Below are 10,495 nucleotides of genomic sequence, written 5' to 3' on the forward strand. Positions count from 1 at the left end.
AGTATATGCAGCATAACTGTGTATGGCATATTATGAAATAGGCATTATGGTGTGTGGCATAAAGTGAAATAAGCATTTTGCTGCGAGGCGTAATAGGTATTACGGTTTGTCATAATGTGTAATGGGCATTATGGTGTGTGTAGGGTGGCCAATCCCGGGATCGGGATCGGCGGGATCCCGGGATTTGGCCCTAAAAAGTCCGGGATTTCAATCCCGGGATTGGAGTATCCAATCCCGGGATTTCGGTATTAGACTGCGCATGCGCAGTCTAATACCGGGCAGCTTCTGAGCACTCGCTCAGACACTGCCCAGTGCCCGGATGTTTCAGACCCCTGCGTGCGTCCTGCGCAGCGTGACGGTCACGCTGCGCAGGCCACGCACGCTGCCCACACTACTGACTACTGCCCACACTACTGACGCTCCTCCTGGCCGCCCGCCCCCCACCTCTCCTCCTGCGCCGGCCAGCCCGCCCCTTCACCGACGCCGGTCCTGCGCCTTCCTCCCGCTGCAGTGATGATGAGATGAGGAGGTGCACGAGCCCGACGGCACCGTGCACCTCAGAACCCACCTCCACTCCCGGCCGCCCGCCCGCCCGCCCGCCCATGTAAGTAAATCTGCGGGTCGGCTGGTGTGGGGGTGGGTATCGGGTACACGCCAGGAAACTAAGGATGCCAATCCCGGGATCCCGGGAATCCCGGGATTGAGCATTTTTCAATCCCGGATCCCGGGATTGAAAAAATGCCCCGGGATTGGCATCCCTAGGTGTGTGGTATATTGTGTACGGGGCATTACTGTTTATGGCATATTGTGTAAGGGGCATTACCGTGTGTGGCATAAATGGGATGTGTTGCAAAATGGGGGTAATTCAGACCTGATCGCACTGCCACGATTATGCAGGCTCACCATTGAAGGATTTGTTTTTCACTGTGCAACAATCATCACTGGCTCAGAGTAGAGACTTACTTGGCGGCCAAAATGAAAACAGGCATATACTGCCCAATGCTGACATCACATGCCTGTTATTTTTCTTGGCATTTCCAGGAAATGACTGGTTACCACCCCAGATGCCTACTTTCTGTCAATCGTGCAGGTTGGGTGCAATCGCACAAGACTTGTGGATTGTGGTAAGAAGGTTTATATCTGTGCGGCCCCCTTATATCTTAGTATGCAGACCTTTATAAGGAAGATATACTATAGGGGTGTGCTACCACTATACTATGGGGTGGTGCACCAACAAGAAATTTCATACATAAAACTTAGCTTTTATTTATTTATATTAGAAGCAAGCGAAAAATTATTAAAAAACACAAGTAGACAGACAAAAAACTTAACATGTGTGGACATGTTGTGTGTGCTTAAACCATACGTATGCATTGTCTAACTGTCAGACAGGCTCCATTTTAATTCAATCTGGGAATTTATAAAATGCCCTTGAACAGACACAGTTATTAGAAATATATTGGCTAAACAGCTCTATGATACTGTGTTCTTCAGTTCAGATAACAATTAGAAACAATTTATACAGATTGTATTGAATGTATCAATTACCCAGATTGGTTACACTGTAATTGGCTCTGTTCTACTGAAATTGTCCTCAAGCCTGAGGATTGATTATACAGTATTTGTCTGTCAATCAGCCAGCGATCAATTAAAGTAGCAGGCTTTCATCGCAGGATTTGCAATTTTTTTACAGGGGTTTGGCCATGCCCCTACCGCTGGCCACACTCCATTTTACCAGGGCCCTGCAGCGCTTTCAGCAGCCCTGGCCATGCGCACAGGTCTGAATCATGTTCCAAGTGTAAGAGGCAATGCTATAAGAAGTAAAAATTAACTGGGGGTGGGGGGTGGTGCCAAGGCATGTATTTGTATTGCCAGTGGCATCCATCCAGGCATAGAGTATAGACTGAGTAGGAGAGAGCTGTAACTGGAATGCGAGAGAAGAGATATGAGAACAGTAACCATGCTTGACTGGTGTACCTGGGTTAGAATGCCATCTCCAATGCATGCTGCTGTTACAGTGACGTGCGGTGAGGTTAGTGTCAGGTGAGGCATGTGCTATTTGGGACAGTGACAGTGAGAAAGCAAGGACAGTGACAGTGAGGATAGTAACAGGAGGAGATGGGGGAGAGTCACAGCGGGGGATTGGGGACAGTGACAGGGAGGAGAGTAACAGCGGGGGATGGGGGAGAGTGACAGTGGGGGATGGGGAGAGTGACAGCGGGGAGTGACAGTGGGGGATAAGGGGAAGTGACAGCGGGGAGTGACAGTGGGGGATGGGCAGGGCTGAAACTAGGTGTTTCAGCACCCGGGTCGGCAGTCATTTGGTCGCCCCCCCCCCCCCCCCAAAAAAAAAATCAAAAAAAATCACTGCCTTGGGGTCAGGGGACTGGAGAAGGTTAACTCCGGCTCCTAGCGCTGCCGGGCGGTGGGCGGGAGGCAGATTTTGAAAAGACTTGCCGGACGCTGATTGGCTGAATTCAGCCAATCAGCGTCCGGCAAGTCTTTTCAAAATCATCAGCGCTTCCCGCCGCCAGGCAAATAGTGAGCGGCTGTGTATGTAAAAGCCGCCAGGCAAATAGCGAGCAGCTGTGTATGTGAAAGCTGCCGCTACACCAGTCCCTGGACCCCCGCTGCCAACATACCTGTGTGTAGCGTCCAGGGGTCCAGGGACTGGTGTAGCGACAGCCTTCACTCACTCCGTCTCCTAGCGCTATCTGCCGGGAAGCGCTGATGACTTTGAAAAGACTTGCCGGATGCTGATTGGCTGAATTCAGCCAATCAGCGTCCGGCAAGTCTTTTCAAAACCTGCTTCCCGCCCACCGTCCGGCAGCGCTAGGAGCCGTAGTTAACCCACCAGTCCCCGGGACCCCGCTAGGACCTGGCGTTAACCCACCAGTCCCCGGACCCCCGCTGCTCATCCCAGGGACCACGCTGCCGGGACACCACACTAGCGCCCCCACCCTCCAGCGCCCGGTGCGCATGACCCCCTAGCCCCCCCTAGTTACGGCCCTGGGATGGGGGTAGTGACAGCGGGGAGAGTGATAGCGGGAGAGTGACAGTGGGGGATGGGGGAGAGTGATAGCGGGGAGAGTGACAGCAGGGGAAAGGGGGAGAGTGATATCGGGGAGAGTGACATTGGGGGAAGGGGGAGAGTGACAGTGAGGACAGTGATATCGGAGAGAGTGACCATGGGGGATGGGGGAGAGTAATAGCAGGGAGAGTGACAGTGGGGGATGGGGGAGAGTGACAGTGGGGGGATATGGGAGAGTGACAGCAGGGGGTGGGGGAGAGTGATAGTGGGGAGAGTGACAGTGGGGGGTGGGGGGAGTGACAGTGGGGACATAGGGCTGAAGTATTACTTACTTTTAAAGTCTACCAGCAGCATTGGCAATGGCAGCCCAGTGACCCAGAGGAGGGGGATACAGCCGGCCCAGGCTGCAGCAGAAGGTGGAGGAAAGCCAGGCCTCCGCTACGCAGGGTCCGTTGCACTCTGTAAACTGAATAAACATACAGCGCTGAGCCGCCACCCCCCCCCCCCGCTGCTACTGGGGGACTGGGGGAATAGAGCTGACAGCTCACCCTGCACCTGACCATGGGCAGCCAGAGAGGGGGAGTTTGGCGCCGGGCTGCGGGCGGCCAAGTCCCACGGCATGGTGAGCACTACCTATCACCCCCACGATTATTAGAGCTGCAGCCCCGGTGGTGGCTGGTAGTGGCAACGGCAGTAGCGGTCCTCACTGCCTTTGCCCGCTACTCCTGCCAGCCCTGCTGCTGTGGCTGCCCCTACTCCCACTGCAAAACTTCTGCCTCCCCTGACTGCACGTCCCTGTGCTGTTAGATCATGTTTGCATTGTTTCTTGTTGGTACTGATTTCTCTGCCACTTAGGGAGCCTATGCTGAGCAACGTGCTGAAGCACAGATCGCAGCACACATTGCAGCACACATGCGGTGCACCAGCAATGTATGCTGAGCGATCTGTGCGGGTCAGTGTTCTCTGGTGAAAGAACAATGATGATGACTAGATTTTGACTACATGTAGTGACGATCTAGTTAGGCGATAGTGACATGAGTCAATGTCCCTCTGGGGTATACACATGGGGCGATCTGTGCTTCATTCCTAATCAATCGCTAAAACACAGCCCTGAAATCACACCGTGTGTGTATGGGGTTTAATAATGGGTCCTCAAGTATTTTAGACTCTTGACCCTGAAGGAGAGGTTGAGTTGGGATTGGGAATAAAGAGTTAATAACTTTGCTAATGAGGTATTAGTGGAAACCCCAGAGCACGAACGTACATACTTCCTCGTCTGCAGACAGGTTTCATATACTCCAGCATAAATGTTTGTCAACCAATGTGGTTTCATTTCCCACACTTGACTACACAGCAAGAAGCGCTAGCAAAAGGCTACAAAGAGTTTTGTTTTGTTTTGGTGTTTTTCCTTTGGAGCTATTATTTAATCTGTTACTAAATAAAGGTGAAATAACCTTGATCGAAAGGAACTGCTGCAAAAAATGTTTTCTTACTTGTTTACAGGGTGTTTAAAATGAAACTATACTGGAGTGTTGAGATAAGACACAAATGACAAGACCAAACAAATATCTAAACACAATGCTTCCTTTTACACCACATCACTGACACCAGACATGAATTTTAAAATATATATTTCTTACAAAATAATAAGCATTAAAAGTTATTAGTTCATTGCCACACTACCAACAAATTGTATTTGTATTTTAATCTGCTGCTAAATTATATACGAGCCCTGTCCCACTTATCTGGTATCATAGCTGTCTACCCTCCTGCATTCTGCAGGAAACTCCCTGAAATAGCAGCAATCTCCCTCTCTCCCTGATTAGTCTAACAATCTCCCTCATTTCACCTAGGCAACATTACACAGTTACATTTTTGGGATAAAAAATGATACAAAAAGGAATGAGAGACAGATACATTTACATTACAGTATAGTAGCTCTTAATAACTGCTTTGGGGCTTATCTACATTTCGATTTAAGTCATTTTAGAAGATTCCTCAGAGATGTAGCAGAACACAACCACTCTTCTAGGGTCCACAGTCACAATCTCTCCATATATGGAACGAGACATGCCCTGTGGGTGGAGCATGACACACCCCCTCACTGTGGCGCTGCACAAAATTATACTTCCAACTATAATCTCCCTGAAACTAGTTTTCAAAAGTAGGAAAGTATGCTGGTATACAGAGATGGACTAGGTATACAAATCAGTCCCAGCATTTCGTCAGTATGACCTTGCTGAAAACCCAGTTTAATTTTGTTTATTGAAGAATTCTTGAATGAACTTCACATTAAAAGCAGGAAGTAACAAAACAACATGAGCACTCTATTCTCACAGTTTAGCTCTCACAGGTTTACAGTAGGGCCGTAACTAGGGTGGTGGATAGTGTGCCAACCAAACACAATGTTTCAGGTTAGGGGGCGATGTTGGTAGCACTTGATAATTATCTTTGTTTTATTATTTTTTTCACTTGTAGCTCATAGGCAAACACAGGGGGGTTCTGGTTACCTAGAATCGCCCCCTCCTCTTGGCAAGTGCCTTCAATTGTGACAATAATAGCTGGTGTATAATCTGATCAATAGAGTTGCCAGCACATCATGCAGTGTAAAGGACAGAGTGGAGCTGCGGCACATGCCTAGTGTACCAGCTTCTTCTACCTAATTTTCTGTGGATATGAGCCCTGAAACATCGCAATGGGCTATAGAGTAGCTGCCAGGAGGAAGAGACAGGAGCCTTACCATGAAGTGGGAGATTGTGAGTTTAGAAAGTGCAGTACTAGTTCTATAATGCTTGTTTATTTATTATATGTTTAACCTTCTCCTGACCACTTATCTTATTTAAATGTTTGAAAGAGTCTTAGTTATAGACCATCTGTACTGTATTCTATACAGTATCTAGTGTATAAAAAGACCAATTTTCGGGGCTGTTACCACTCCCCCAGACTTGGAGATTTTGGATTACATTTGGAAATCCCCCTCTAAAAATCCTGCGCTTGCCACTGTAGTTACCCTCCACTTTCCACTTTTATACTGTATATATATATATTTTATATATATATATATATACATAATATTGTGACAAGGAATCACATACACTGGACACAGATGCAGTGTAGGCAACTGCATTCCAGTATGTTAACAGGGTTACAGTTCAGCAGTATACAGGTGTCCGCCGCACAGTTCTCCATACTCCTTGCAGCTTCCAATGGCCCTACCATAGCCCGCACCCCCAGCATGTCACCCGGGTAGCTATTCCACCATCAAGATCAATAATTCTCTGCCCTGGACACAGATTTAACCACATGTGCTGCTAATCAGCCTAGGAAACCTGGACTGGATCTAATCATCCTGCTGCTGCTGCTGCTCTAGAAACTGGTCCAGATAGTTCACATCACCTTTAGTGGTGGGAAGAAAAAATATAGTATTGGCTTTCTATGGTATCAGTTTTGTCTTGTCCCTTCCCAATAAGGGCGAGTCCCTCCTGGGAAAATGGATGGGGCGGGGGCAAGATCCAGGGCCAGTTTGGCCCTATACTCAGAGGCGTAGCTAGGGTGGCTCCGGCGGAGCTTGTGCTCCGGGCGCAAACTGTTTGCAGGGCGCCGCCTGCTGTGGAAAGCCTAAGTCGAGATTTAGTAACTACTGCTGCCGTGGAAAGTGTCCTTCTCCGCGATCATTTGCATACCTTACTGCCCCCTCCCCACCCGTGCTGACTGTCTGCAGATCCTCTATAGTCACGGCAGCGTCTCTGCTACTACTGCCTCCTCTCCGCAGCGTACCAGTCTGCTGCCACCATGTAGCGTGTGGGCCGCATCCTGAACTCCATCCAGACATGCGCACTCTGGCCCGGTGCTTGACATGGACTAGACCCCTCCCGTGCGCTAGTCATGTCACATTGCGCACGGCAGCAGCAGACTGGCACGCTGCGGAGAGGAGGCGGTAGCAGAGACACTGCCTTGAATATAGAGGACCTGCAGAAGGCCAGCGCGGGCAGTGGGGAGGCGGTAAGGTATGCAAAAATCTGGAGGACACTTTCCACGGCAGCAGTAGTTAGTACATAGGCATGCGCACGGGGGGTGCCAGTGGTGCACAGGCACCTCCTAATGGTGCCCCCCCCACACGATTGCACGGGGGTGGGGGGGTGGGGGGAGGAGATGGAGCCATAACATGAGTGGATATTTATTTCTACATTTGTATGAGAGTCACCTTTCAAATAGGGGTGGCAGTGTTCATATATGTGTGTTTTAACATGAAGAACTACATGTCCCAGCATTTGCAGTGTCCTGGGAATGTTGCACCATATGTAGTTTTATGGGCAAGCTTTATTTCCAAACAGGATCTATTAAGAGCTGTTAACAGTGGGTTTTTTTTTGTATGTGTGTGGTGTGTGTGTGTGTGTGTGTGGGGGGGGGGGGGGGGGGAGCATAGAGAGAGAGAGCAGGGCACCAAATTACTTGTTTGCCCCAGGCGCCGGAGGGGGGGGGGGCGCAAAGCATGCCCTTGCTCTGGGCACCGTGGCGCCTAGCTACACCGCTGCCTATACTGTTCTTTACAGGGAAGATTTCCGATAGTCAGAAAATCCTGTGAGGCCACCTGCCAGCCAGTAACATTGTGGCCCTATCTAGAGAAGTGCTCACATCCTCCTTCTATCTCTCTGTCTCCCATACAAAAAACTTGATGCTGCAAATTGTCACTTAAGGTGGGCACCCATTTATATCCATTGTGACAGGAGTGGGTGCTATCTGAGGGTGTAACAATTTCTGGGGTGTTTCTGGGCTCCAATGGGGATGGGGTAGCAATATTAGTGATATTCAGGGGATTATGCTAATTAGTTGTCTGCCTGCTTTGTGGAGGTATTGGGGTCAGTGTTCAGTCTCAGCGGGGGATATTGGGTATTATTTGAATTGTGAAGGTTTAAAGGTTTGCATAGCAGTTAAAAGGTCTCGTTGTCACTAGACTGCCAAGCATATTGAAACCAAAGGCCTAATCTACCCCTGCCAAAAGTTCTAGTTACAGCTCTGCTTCTCCAGTGATATTTCCTTAGCACTTTCCTTGTCTCCCACTGAAGCTTATACATTGTGTATTTCTTCTTTTTCAGATTGTGCTTTCACAAAATAGTAATAGAGAAATTGGGTACATCTTATGATTCAGCAATATCTAAATCACACATTTACACTGCAGGAATTAGTGCTTTTCCTTCTTCTCCTATGTTAATGATGTTCCTTAATAATATTATTATTATTATTATTATTACATTTTATTTATAAGGCACCGCAAGTGGTTTGCAGCACCGTACATAGGGCACACATTAGAACAATAGAGCGTACACAGAACTAAACATAACAGTAACTGAATAACTAGGACACAGCACAGGAAACAATTAGCTCCACAAATCTCAGTACATAATACAGCAGAGATGTAGGGAAGCAGATACGTTGTCTGCATACTACCAGTGGTGGCTTGCCGATGGAAGAGATGAAGAATTACGAGTGAGAAGAGATGCGGAAATAGAAGGTCGGTGAGTACGAGAGCTGCAATTGAAGTGTGAGTGAAGAGGGCTGTGAGAACAAGGGGGATGAGAGCCCTGCTCCAATGAGCTTAAAATCTAATGACCGCAGCACTAAGCAGTACCTGGATGATAGGTCGACATTCATGTTATCAACAAGGTAAAAATGTCAACATGGTTAAATCGTTGATATGGAAATGGTCGACACATAAAAAGGGTGACATGGGCTTTTATTTGTAATCATATTACCATACATGAGGCTCTGATTAGGAATGGTAAGTGTGCTGGTGCAGCAAAGCACATTTCCCCGAAGCATGGTGAGTGAAAGAAGTCATATGGGGATACACAATACACTAGTTGCGAAATCTACAAATTTCAACAAAATAACCCCCATCATGTCAACATGTTTATGTGGCTTTTAACCTTTTCTGTGAGAGGTGCTGAGTATGACTGATAGGCATTACATCAGTGCCTGATTAACCAATAGGTTGAATATGAATGTATGTATAGTGTGTTATTAAATGTATTAATTTTTGAATTTTGCGTGTGTGTTGTCCAGCACCACTTAGTACCGCTATCTAATTTGTTCCATGCTTGTTAGCTATCACCTGTCTCGGTGTACTTTTGCCAATGTAACTTACTTATGGAACCATAACTTTATGTACATTGTCCTACAGCAGGGCTGGGCAACACCGGCCCTCCAGATGTTAGTGAACTACACATCCCAGGATGCTTTGCATTATTTTCAGCATGGCCACATAGCAAAACTAATGCAAAGCATCCTGGGATGTGTAGTTCACTAACATCTGGAGGGCCGGTGTTGCCCAGCCCTGTCCTACAGTAACAGCTGGGCAGCCTAAATCCAAAGTCTCCTTCACACGCCACAAGCATTAGATCCTACGCGTCAGCAGTAAAACTTTTATTGCATGCACATGGGCAGTATGACCCTAAGCACCCATACACATGTGTTTAGAAGCATTACAAGGGCAGCTACTTGTGTATTAGCCCAGGTCCACCACTAGGAATCATGGGGTCAAGCCCAAAGCCCCCCCCCCCCCCCCCCCAAGTACCATTAGCTACCTAGTTGTGGCGGCGCGGCATCGCCCTTGTTCCTCCTGCACGCCTCCACTCTCTGTGTGCACACTGCACAGTGCAGCCTGCAGAGCGCCGAGCCCCTCTGTGTCCTAGGCTCGGTGCTCTGCAGGTTGCACTGTCTATTGTGCGTGCCTGGCTGGGGGGCTGCCAGGTGGGGGAGTTGGTGTGCGGCCAAGGGGGTGGGGGTGTGGGGGTATCACCGTGCCGCTGTGGCCAGCTCCCATGGCCCCTCTAGAGGCTGGGGCCCGGGACAGCTGTACCCACAGCATCCTCCTGTCTGCATCCCTGTATTCGCCTAGGGCACCTGGAACCTTTAATCATGCCCTGCATTAGAAATATGAGAACTGCAAAATAACAGTTTCTTTGAAAAACTATGACAATAAAAAGATACAATTAATACATATTATATAAATGGAACATATACTTTGTATGGCACTGAAGATGTAAAATGAAAATATTGTTTAAATATTTTTGTTGCTCATGGAACATAACTGCCATTATTAATGTTCCCAGAATAGCCACCTATTTCCTTCATTCTTTATGCTATGTAGAACAAAAATGAGTATAAAATCTACTGTATGTTTAAATAGCAAAATACAATGCAAAAGAATGACACTACAGAACAAGAAAAGAAGCGGAAAGTCAATTAACAAGATGTTAAACACATGATCTATAATGTTATATCACTCACTTGTTAGAATTTGGTCCTTAGTGCTGTTATTCGGTAATACTGTACCTGTAAGTAAGTTCCTTCTTTTACCAAATGTTGTCTAGACCACAGATATTTGTTAAGATGGCAATGGTTTCAGAATGTATTTCTTGCTGTGACCGCTCAGTATACCATCCTCTTGTGTAGTGAGTTATG

The 10,495-nt window shown here is 47.8% G+C and overlaps 1 protein-coding gene across 2 annotated transcripts in view; it reads right to left on the reverse strand.

Annotated features, from left to right (window-relative positions):
- LOC146029596 (uncharacterized) overlaps positions 1-10,495 on the reverse strand; it is a 66,866-nt gene extending 56,371 nt beyond the window's left edge. Inside the window, exon 1 of one of the 2 annotated variants that reach the window (XM_083158359.1) lies at positions 10,367-10,495. The gene's annotated coding sequence lies outside the window, so the exon portion shown is untranslated. Of the gene's footprint in view, positions 1-10,321 lie in introns of both variants that reach the window. The other variant, XM_083158358.1, reaches the window with a different exon arrangement.

This window comes from Crinia signifera, chromosome 1 (assembly GCF_055691185.1).
Source record: "Crinia signifera chromosome 1, ASM5569118v1, whole genome shotgun sequence".
Lineage (NCBI taxonomy): Eukaryota > Metazoa > Chordata > Amphibia > Anura > Myobatrachidae > Crinia > Crinia signifera.